The sequence below is a fragment of the Cibotium barometz genome, chromosome 56, assembly GCF_041138505.1.
Source record: "Cibotium barometz isolate CiBa-2024 chromosome 56, ASM4113850v1, whole genome shotgun sequence".
In the NCBI taxonomy this organism is placed as follows: domain Eukaryota; kingdom Viridiplantae; phylum Streptophyta; class Polypodiopsida; order Cyatheales; family Cibotiaceae; genus Cibotium; species Cibotium barometz.
In genome coordinates this window covers 875,940-887,000 of record NC_141101.1, presented here as the reverse complement: position 1 = coordinate 887,000, position 11,061 = coordinate 875,940, and the positions used below count along the sequence as shown (strand labels likewise).

The 11,061-nt window shown below is 46.1% G+C and overlaps 1 pseudogene across 1 annotated transcript in view; it reads right to left on the bottom strand.

Annotated features, from left to right (window-relative positions):
• The window catches only part of LOC147606772 (uncharacterized), a 52,437-nt pseudogene that overhangs the window by 15,572 nt on the left and 25,804 nt on the right, over positions 1–11,061 (bottom strand). The window contains exons 3-6 of the transcript XR_015264843.1: positions 2,764–2,891; positions 2,177–2,271; positions 1,991–2,085; positions 1,705–1,801 (exon numbers count right to left, since the gene is read on the bottom strand). The product of XR_015264843.1 is annotated as an uncharacterized LOC147606772 (transcript). The remainder of the gene's footprint in view (positions 1–1,704; positions 1,802–1,990; positions 2,086–2,176; positions 2,272–2,763; positions 2,892–11,061) is intronic.

Sequence of the window (11,061 nt, the reverse complement as noted above, 5' to 3'; positions counted from 1 at the left end):
GAGCCAGATTGACACGGGGATATGCAGCATTGGCTATGCTAGAGAGACAATGCAACCAGGCGCATTTTTAGGAGCCCCGGACGAAAGGGTGGCTATTTGACACATTAGTCACACCGGCACTGATGTATGGAGCAGGTATGGGCGCTAGGACTTGCTACCCATCGGTGGACACAGATAGAGAGACCACAGGCCCTCATGATGGCACGCATGTACGCAGCAAACCGTCAGTACCTTATGACATTATCCGAGCACAGTTTGCTGCGCCTCCTATGATGCTAGAGGCCATATTCTAGACTATATGCCTGCTAGACAGATTCAGAGAGATGCCACAGGACAGATTGTCATACAGAGCTTTTGAGGCATCTAGACAGCTGGCTGAGGCAGGAGAGAGGATCATGGTATGCACAGGTCACACATTGGTTCTCACAGCATGGCCTAGACATGGATCATCTACCACCATTCCAGTATGACAGGGATGCACCACATATCCGTCTCTCTCATAGTGAGAGGAACAGAGTATTGAGACAGGACCTATGGCAGCTCTATACACGAGAGACATGGATATCACCTACACAGCCTCTTCCACCGAAGATGCTATACTACAGAGATCACTTCATGAGTATCACTGATGATGGATTTATAGAGAGGCCTAGATACATGGAGGGCTTTTTACCACACCGCTCCCGAGTAGCTATTGGTCAGCTTAGAGTCTCATCACATCGATTGGAGATCGAGACTGGCAGAGCAGCACGGATCCCCCGAGAGGAGAGGGTATGCAGATTGTGCAGAGAGGAGGTGGAGAGTGAGGAGCATTATGTATGCAGATGCAGAGCATATGCAGCCATCAGAGAGAGATATCCCATTTTATTCAGAGAGCCACATTCCCTACGCGAGATCTTTGAGGCAGCAGACCAGCGCATACTTGGGAGATTCATTCTAGACATACAGCGTCACAGAGAGACATCATTACAGGCTCAGACAGCTCCAAAGGGGGGACGACAGACACAGGTTACTACATTTTTTCAGAGATCCACCCCACTCGCAGCCCCTACACAACAGGGAATTACTCTCCAGAGAGCAGAGACACTCAGAGCCCATAGGAGACAGAGGACACCTGGCTTTTGGACACCACGCCTATACCAGAGAGAGATGACAGAGATCAGAGCTCAGTTTCACAGAGAGGGTGCGAAGCGACTGGCTCACTTCAGAGCAAACCTAGGCATGTTCTTCAGGGAGCTGTGGACACCCCCTTCATTGATGTATACCATTCTATACCCCCAGTATGGTACAGGATGGAGCTAGCTAGGTTGCATATCATGATTGTATACTCCATGCATATAGCTTTGCATTCTCCTAGTAGTAGAGCTCCATCACCTCCCCCACTCATTGTACTTATTGCACACCCAAATTCAGCTTTTTTAGTTCAGTACTCTTTCATTTTGTTGGGATGACAGAGGATACCCCACACAAGTTCACTGATTTGTCTCATAGGCCGAGTTCGGTCTTTTGGAAGACGTTAATAAAATCTTTCTTTCTTTCTTTCTTTCTAGCAGATTGTGACCTTCCCTGTTTTAAGGTTCAAGGATGTTGTCATAACTACCAATCAGGGCAGCTTCACATCTCAACAAGAAACACAAATTTCACCTTGATCGTGTAAAATTATCATTTTAAATCATTGCAATTATTCAAATAGATTTCTTGTACCTCATCAGTGATGGCCAGTAAATTATACTTGTGGCAGAGTGCTGCAATATCTGAAAGCTCCTGCCTGCTGAAAACTTTGCCTGTTGGGTTGTGAGGGCTGCTCAAGACAAAAGGAATTAATATCTACCTGTCCAGAAAGCACTTTGCATGTTATTGCTTACATTATACAGTGTGAAAACTAATGTGGAGAAAAAGGGCTTCTTCACAAGCACGTGTAACAAATACCCATCTACCACTACTGCTCTCATACAAGCACTAAGGCTGGCCTCATGCAGATACACCATACCTGTTTACCACCATTGCTTTTGTCCTTGCGCTAATGCTGGCCTCAAGCTTATCTATGTTTAAGCTCCAATATGGAGGTTCCATTGATACATAGACCTAAGAAAAAAAAACACTTCCTCAAACTAATGTATCATCCAAAAATTCTCAATAATTCAAGTATAGTCGGGCTAAAGTAGTAAAACCCAACTTACTTACTGGAATACCCTCCTGCCAAAAGTATGCAAGCCTCATATGTCTCATAGGCTGGATCCAATAGCAGCACCTCATCACCCTCATCCACCACTGGGCAGCAAGATCATAACGTTTACATGAGCAAAATATTGCTCCACGATTAAGCTTTAGAAAACTATAGAACAGTTCAAGGTGGTTAGAAATGATAGGTACGATCATACAAAACATATTCGATAGGAGGACGGAAAGTATTGATGACATAAATTACTCATTAAGTACGCCAATAATTTTCTATTTTGATTAGTATAAATATAAATTATTGTAAATTGGGAAGAATTGTGTATATGTAATGCGTGCAAGCTGCATGGGAAAGCACATGGGATTATATGGATGATGCATAGGGATCGCCTAATAAGGAAAACATGAACTTCAAAATTTTTATAGAAGCGTGTGCATGTTGTACAGTGTATGGTGCATCCATATGCGCGTGTGCATGTATGGATCACAAGGTTCAGTGCAAGTACAGAATGCAACCATAGAACAGTTTGCACATCTTCCACATAAAATTTCTTTACTGATGACTTTGAGGGTACCAACACCAACCAGCCAGCACTGAGGCTGCAAAAGCTTCCGATTGACCGCAGCAAACTGTCACATTTAGAGGATCTATTTGCACTCCTTGTGTCGAATTAAAAACTTCTGCCACCATCTCACATACAGCTTGCACATGCCTGGAAATCAAAGGCATATAAGTAGATAGAAAATTTTGATGGAAAAGAGAAATCTCAGTGCTGACCACCACCATTAAAACTAATATGTACTGCAGGGCTAAAACATGAGATAGATGAGCCAGTGACTTCTATAACATTCTGAGGCAAACAAAATTCACAATTCAAGAACAGAAGAAAGAGATCACAAAGCCACCACTAACAAGACTAAAGACTTTGAAGGCGAATGCAAAAAATGGCTCACAGAGCAGATAAACGCAAAGCTTCCAAAGGTAGGAAGGCAGCCAGAAGATCATCCACCATGGCATCTAATAGTTTTTCCCAGCCGAACTGCTAAAGCTAATTACTCACATATGTGTAACCTTTATCACACAAAGTTGTGTACTGGCCAATGATGGATCATTTACTTGGGTTTTAAATTGAAGACTTTACCTGCCTGTTTAGTGCCACCCTCCTGAAATAGTAGAATTTAGATTGATTTTCAAAGGTAAACAGTCACTATACCCATTACTAAACTTGTGTTTTGTCTGGCGTTTCGCTTCAAAACGTTTCATGCACTACTGAAACACACCCCTCTCCCAAAGTCAAGTTGTGTGTGTTGTAAGTAAAAATTATGGTTTTTCTCTTAATTTTAGCAATTAAACCTGATTAAGCTTTCCCTAGGGTTTAATTATGATGCTAATGTGCTATGGAGTGCTGTAGAGTATCCTGGGAAGCCATTTCTTGGACCTTTCTATTCTTCTCTCTCTCTTTCCAGAAGCTTGAAGTCGCTTTACTGCTTTATTGTGTTCCAATATCCTATGGGGCAAGCATGCCGGCGGCAGTGGCATAGTCACAAGGGAACGTCGTTCCAAGCTCTTGGAACGGGGGAACGCGTTCCATAGAGATAGCCGTTCCCGTTCCCGTTCCAAAATGGCACCGCAGACCATGTAAGAAATATAAGTGAACTATGTATCATGTAGAACACATCTATGCATTATCATGGCCACTACTGAGATGGTTTGAGGTTCTTTCTTTACTATGCCTCTTTCCAAAGCATTTACAGATATATAAAGTAAATTTATAAACACATTTATGCAATGATGTGGCGTTCCCGATTCCGTTCCCTTTTATTCAAGCTTTTCGTTCCCGTTCCAAACAGTCATCCGTTCCCCAAAACGTTCCCGTTCCCTTGTGACTATGGGCAGTGGGCTGAGCTCCGCCTATGGCCCACCTTGCCAGCAACCACCCATTCCGAGTGCTGCCTCACTCCCCTGCTTCAGCAACAACTGCCCGCTACCTCCTGTGCACAACTTTGACAGCACCTATGTGCACCCAACTCCACATCACCACCCACCTGCAGTAGCTACACAGCTGTCCAGCTATTGCCTGTAGACAAGCTGCACTGGTCACCATGTGTGCATGCTTCAGCCACGTCATCTTCCTAGCGGCACACCTAGCCTCGTCAACAATGCCCACGGCCTGTAAGCTTCGCCTTCTCCCTATCATCGCCAGCAGCCCTCAGTACAGGTCAAATCAATTTGGGCCTTTTTTAATTTTTGGCAAAAATTGACTAATTAAAGGTCTGCATTCACCAAAAATTTGGGGCTTCTTGCAAAAAACAGCTCTCTGCACCTAATTAGAGCTCCTGCAGGATTTTTTCTGAAATTTCAAACAATTAGTTCAAATTGAATTTGGGCCAAGCCTCCTGCATCGATTTGAAGCCGAAGCAGTGTCATGGAGTCATGGCAACGCTGCCATAAAAAGCTGGCATCGACATTCTACCAGCATGGAGGTGGTTAAAGTGTCTAAAAATATATATTTTCCCTGTTTTATGTGTGGGCCATGGGTCCTCTGCCTGGGTTGTCCCCCCCGAAAAAGATTTGTAATAAATGTTTGTCATTGGTGAATTTGTTTGCATCGCCTTAATGTTATAAAAGGCTCCATTATTTACCCCTATTTACATCGCCCCGGGGGGGGGGGGGGGGGTGGTGTTAGTATGCTGATGTAGGCTGTCTTTATCTCGCAAGGTAGGACTTGACCACTCAGTCCTTTGCACTGAACCATGCTACATGAGCCTCCGAGCCATGCTACTTGAGCCTTTGAGCCATGCTCATGAGTCTCAGAGTTAGTTGTGGGTAGCATGTCTAGTTTCTTTGCTAGTGTTGGAGTAGAGACTATTGAAGGTCATCCAAGCATCTCCACCTTCACTCTGAAGGCGGGTTTGTTGGGTATTCGGAGCTTCACGTGTATGTGTACCCTTGTTTGTGTACCCACATGTGCCTGCGTGTGAACAAACCCTATAAGGGTTAAGTGTGTTTGTATGTGTGAACACTCTTAAGTGTATATGTATGTGTGTGAAGCCACCCTTAGGTGTGGATAACATAAGTGTGTGCCATGTGTCATTATTGTGTGTGTTTATGTGATTCCTTAAGTCAAAAGATAAGGCTCTAAGCCTATAAAAGCATGCACTTGGTGTAAGCATTGAACACCTATCTAATCAATCATTCATTGAGTCGTGCAGATTTGTGTTCTCTCTACAGTTCGTCATATTCTCTCTCTCTCTCTCTCTCTCTCTCTCTCTCTCTCTCTCTCACAGCACCCCATGAGAGAGAGATTGAGATGAGCAAATTACACCAGTCTTATGCTAGTTGTAGATATTATACACTTTTGTTGTACCTCAATAGGAGTATTTTCCTTTCATAGCTGTTTAGGACTCTTTGAGGACTTTTTTGGTCCTTTTTGTCTTACTTTTGATGAGACACCATCAGCTGTGTACTATGTTTTGGTCTCATAGGCCACTTTGGCCTTTCGCAGACGTTAATATATCTTTCTTTCTTTCTTCTTTCTCTCTTCGAACCTGCACCTCCTAGTGAGAGAGCTATATTTATGTTTTCATTCTGTTTTATTTTCCATTCCATGATGAGATATGCCATGGACATTATTGTACCACTTTGGTCTCATAGGCCCATTGGGTCTTTAGTAGACGCTTAATATATCTTTCTTTCTTTCCTTCTCTCTTCGAACCTGCGCCCCCTCTCTCTCTTCGGCAACCCAACCCCCACACCTCTTGATACCTCCTCCATTGGGCCATGAGGGCACCGACCATGCTCCCAGGGACTCACCACTAATAGAGCAGTTATCTTATGTCGTGCTCGTCGGCCACGCCCACCAGGATCCCGACCACGGCATCCTCACCATCGCCAGATCAAAGCCATTATTGCTCGGCATCGGAGGCACCTACCTCACTTCTACGACCTCTCCATTCTACACAGCCCCATGGCGGAGATACTTGATCTAAGGAGAGGGCAACACTTCAACTGATCAGCATACATGGATCTACCTGATATACATTTTTTAGTATTTTCTAGTATTTTCTACTTAGTATCATCTCGGAGTCTTACAGTTCTGTTCTTATAACTGTAGGACAATCATTTAGTTGTTCTCTTTGATGAGACACCAACTTCAGATGTACTCTCAGTTTTGGCCTCTTAGAGACGTTAATATATCATTTCATTTCATCTCTCTCTCTCTCTCTCTCTCTTCGAACCTGCACCTCCTCGAACCTGCCACACAGAGGTTGAGACGGAGGAGCATTACATATGCCGCTGCCCAGTATACTATGAGATCCGCGGGAGGTTTCATTGTCTACTTCATGAGGGATTCGGTCCTCTCTAGGATAATTGACTTCCTGGCCCAACGTTGCCTGGGCCTCCTCCTACTTGAGCTCCGCAGACACAGGGACACCTTCTTGAGAGAGCCTCGGCCCCAGCCACCACGCCCCCTCCCTCGCCGGTACATTACTAGTTTTTTCCAGACCCAGGAGGTGGAGGACACAGACATAGTGGATCTTGTGGATCCTCCACGAGCCGCTCTGGACGGAGTTACCTTGGACCGAGCCTCTGCACTCCAGCGTGCCCGACATCCTCGACCCCCCTATCGACCACGATCACCTCATCAGCTCCGGATCCAAGACATGCTCCACCGCCATCGAGCTACCTTTCCACATGACATAGCTGAGGGAGACCTCTCGTCCATACTCATTAGCCCCATGCTTGATATTTTGGAGAGTGGTATACCATCTACTCGGAGCTGATGTTGCTCTCATGTTTCTATGTTCTTAGTATTCCATGATGAATTTCCATGGACAGTTTTGTATCACCCCAGTGAGATAGGTATGTTTATGTTTTAATAGACGCTTAATATATCTTTCTTTCTCTCTCTCTTCGAACTTGCGCTTCCTCTCTCCTGCGAACCTGCGCCTCCTCTCTCTTGAGAACTTGCGCCTGTACTTCCTCCCCAATTGCAGCTGGCCACCTATGGGGGCCACCAGCTGAGGACCAGAATTAGCACTAGAACGGGGACCCCTTCAGTCCAACAACAAGGACGAAGAGGAGATTGCTGCCGAACTCGGAGGAGCCACCGATGTCATTTCACACCCCGGTAAAGTCCCCTTCTAGTAAAGTCCCCTTCCGTTAAGAAATTTTATGCGAGAAAAGGTAGGGAATGGACACTCTCCCTGGGGTCAAAGCGACTGGGGAAGACATCCAAGAGAATCCATGAAGCAATGTATTATGAGATACACAGATTGGCCAGGACAGAGATACGCCTCCTGTGCAAGGAAGTTAAGCAAGAAATGCAGCAAGAAACACATGCCTGTTTAGCTGAAACATATGCAGACATGTATGCAAAGATGAAGGACGAGATGCAAGCCCAAGTACGGGCAAAACTGCAAGTTGTACAAACTGTCATGCAGGCTGAAATCAGAAAAGAATTGCAAGAGGAAATGCATGCAATGATTGCAGAGAAAGACACTATGATCTTGGATTTAAGGGCAGGGCTGAATGCATGTAAGGAAAAGTTAGACCATCAAAATGAGGACAAGGCATGGCTGCAGCACCTCAAAATGCAGGAGGCAATAAAAGAACTAAAAATACAGGTGGAGAAGGAGATAAAAACCTTCGCCGAGGTTGCACAACGCACCAAGGCGGAGGTGGACGAAAATGCTAAGTGGATTGATGTGGTAAAAAAGCACAAGGGAATGCCTGACAATAAAGTGGAGGTGATGAATGCAACCCTCGAAGAAGAGGCTAAACGGCCTACATCTACGGGTTATAGGGTGGGGGGAGAAAGGTACTCCTCAAGAAGATGCTAAGACACTGAGTACAAAGATAGGAGCCACAGAGATTCCTATAGCAGAGGCCTGGACAGTGGGAAAGGATGCCAAGCATTGATATTGAAATTTGCAGATATGGATAAGAAGGCGGCCTTTCTTGCTAAGAGGGCCGCGCTTAAGGGAGAGAATTTTTATCTAGATGAGGATCTTACGCCGGCCTAGGTAGCACACCGGAAGGAAAACATGCCTCGAGTGTTCGAAGCACGTAAGGAGGGGAAGTGGGCTGTATATAGAGATGGGCAAGTACTCATCCGGGAGCGCCGGTCATCTTGACGGGGTGTGGCCTATGGGACCTTGAACTTATCGGTGTGGAACTGCAATGGAGCCCTACGGGTAGATGCAGGGTACTTCGAGGAAACTTTCAAACGCCGGGATATTGCCATGTATACAGAGACACACCAATGTGCAGGGAGTAAATTACCGGAGGTTCCTCGGTATAGATGGGAATAAGTATGTCAACTCCGACCACGCATAGCAGGGGGGACTAGAGGAAGTGGGGGGTAGCAGTATTGTTAAGGGAGGAATTACGGGAGGCAGTACATGTGATGCATAGAAGTGTAGACGCATGCTACATATGGATCAAAGTGAGCACAAATAGACCTCGGGACATTTACATTGCAGTATGCTACTTCCCACCGGCACATTCCAGATAAGCTACGCCGGGAGAATCACCATATATGCCACTGTACGCGGACATCATGACATTTGCAAGCTTGGGAGATGTACTACTAACGGGCAATTTTAATGCACGTACAGGCCGGGAACAATCAGCTCTCTATGCTAAGGATTAGCCCATGTACCGCGAGCTAGCAGCGGATGAGATAGGGATGCAGAGATCGGCCCAGGACACAGGAGAGGTGACAAAATATGGGAGACACTTCCTAGCTTTGGGGAGTGCACATGGGCTCGTTATCTATAATGGCCTATCCCGTTGGCTAGGTTCAGATGCTCTCACATGCTGGAACAAAAAGGGAGGAGCTAGTACAGTGGATTACCTGATGGGCTCGCCTACCTTGATACATGATACACAGGATCTCTCCATTTCGGGCAGACCCATTGGGATAGCAACAAACCATGCATATTTGACATTTTCTGTGACTTGTGGACACACCACAGTCTAGTCATACTAGATACCCAAGATATCACTTTACTCAGGAGACCTCTAGGGTATATGGCAGTGCAGTAATGATGGTCTGTTTGCTGTTGACCCGAGCAGTCCACTTGATGAGCTTACGAAAGAGTTGGCAGATGTATTACATGGTTCAGCAGCATATGCTTTCCTGTATACCCCCCTCTTTCTACCCCTCCTCGCCATACGGCCCCACAGAATCGTTGGTACGATGATGAATGTCGCGAGACTCGTGATCACCAAAAGTGGCTGCAGGTGAGAAGGAAATGCATTCATGGGCTGAAATTGCGAGTGCCACAAAGAAACAAATTGAGGAAGTCAACCCATGAATTGACATAGTAAAAAAACAGAAGGATACACCAGTCAATAAAGTAGAGGTGATGAATGCTACTGAAACCGATCCCGTCAAGTGGGAAAGACTCAGTTGGACACCTACACGTTTAATAGCACAACTTTAAAACCACAAATATGAAATGGACAACTTAAACAACTTGAAATTTAAATGAACAAAAATGGAAAGATGGACACCAGCACTGGGGCCGGAACGGGCCGACCCCCCCCTCAATATATGATATATTTATTGGGAGTATTTAAGAATACAATGCTCCATGGGTTCTGAGAACCAGATAATGTCCATGCACATATGAAAACAGTACTAAACAAATAGCTCGAATTTCGATGTAGAAGCTCGAAGCAGATTGACCACTAGTGTGGTCCAATCGCTACGGTCCTGTGCTTTCACTGGACTCCGCGGAGAGCACCACACTGGTGTTCCGAGACCACGCACAGACAGGCGCTCTCGTACTAACGCCTGGCTCTCCCGATCTCAGCACCTTTGGACCGAGGTTCGCCCATGTAGCTTGGACAACCCGGCACCGAACGGGTGTAGGCCGAGCGGGACGAATCTTTTACCAGATTTAAACATTAAATGCTTTACTCAAATCTGAAAATCACTTACTTGTAATTGGTTGATAAAAGACCAAAGCTTGTGGTTTGCTGAGGATGAAACCACCCTTGTTGAAGAAGGGGTAGTCTCGTGTAGAACTATCAGAACAAGCACCACCATGAGAGACCACAGCCGCCTGTGAGAGTAGCCACAACAATCCTGGTGGAGGTGACAGCCGCCTGTAGGAGATGCTGAGGTGCAGCCAGCAGCATAGGTCGCCTGTAGAGAGTACACGCCTCAGAGCAGTCACTGCAGTACCTTGTGAAAGGGGCAGATTCAGCAGTCGCCTGGGATAGTAGGCGCAGCCAGTAACACAGTCAACCGCCTGTAGAGGGTTTGGCACAGGCAGCAGCAGCATAAGCAGCCCCTGCAGAATTCAGCGCAGCCACCAGCAATGATATTCAGCCTGTGGTGCAGTCGCCTGTAGAGATGAGCAGCCGCCTGTGGAGAGCAGCAGCATAGGCAGTCTCCTGCAGGTTTCAACGCAGCCACCAGCAGCAGGGTTCAACCGTACAGCAGCAAGCGTAGGAAACTCCAGCCGCCAGGAAGTTACGAAAGGTGATGAAGCAACGCCAGGAAGAAGCGATGCCATTAACGCTTGAAGGGGAGATTTCTTTTAATAAAATTTCATGTGGAGTTAACCTTAGTGTTGTCCACGCTTGCATGTGGGGGATTAGTGGGGGTAGGTGACCATGCCCACCCCCACACTCACTTAAAAGTGAGGCTCCCCACCTTGGCCCCAAAGTGGGTGCCCAAAGGGGGTGCCCACTTTTAAATAAGTGTGAACCCCTAACCTTATAAATCAAAGGGTTAGAATTGAATAACATTAAACAACATGTACCATATACTTACCACCTGTTCACATGCACTGAAACTCGTCAGAATACAGGGCAGACTTCACGACTCACTGGCAGGCGTCCCCGCTCAGTAAGTAACACGTCAA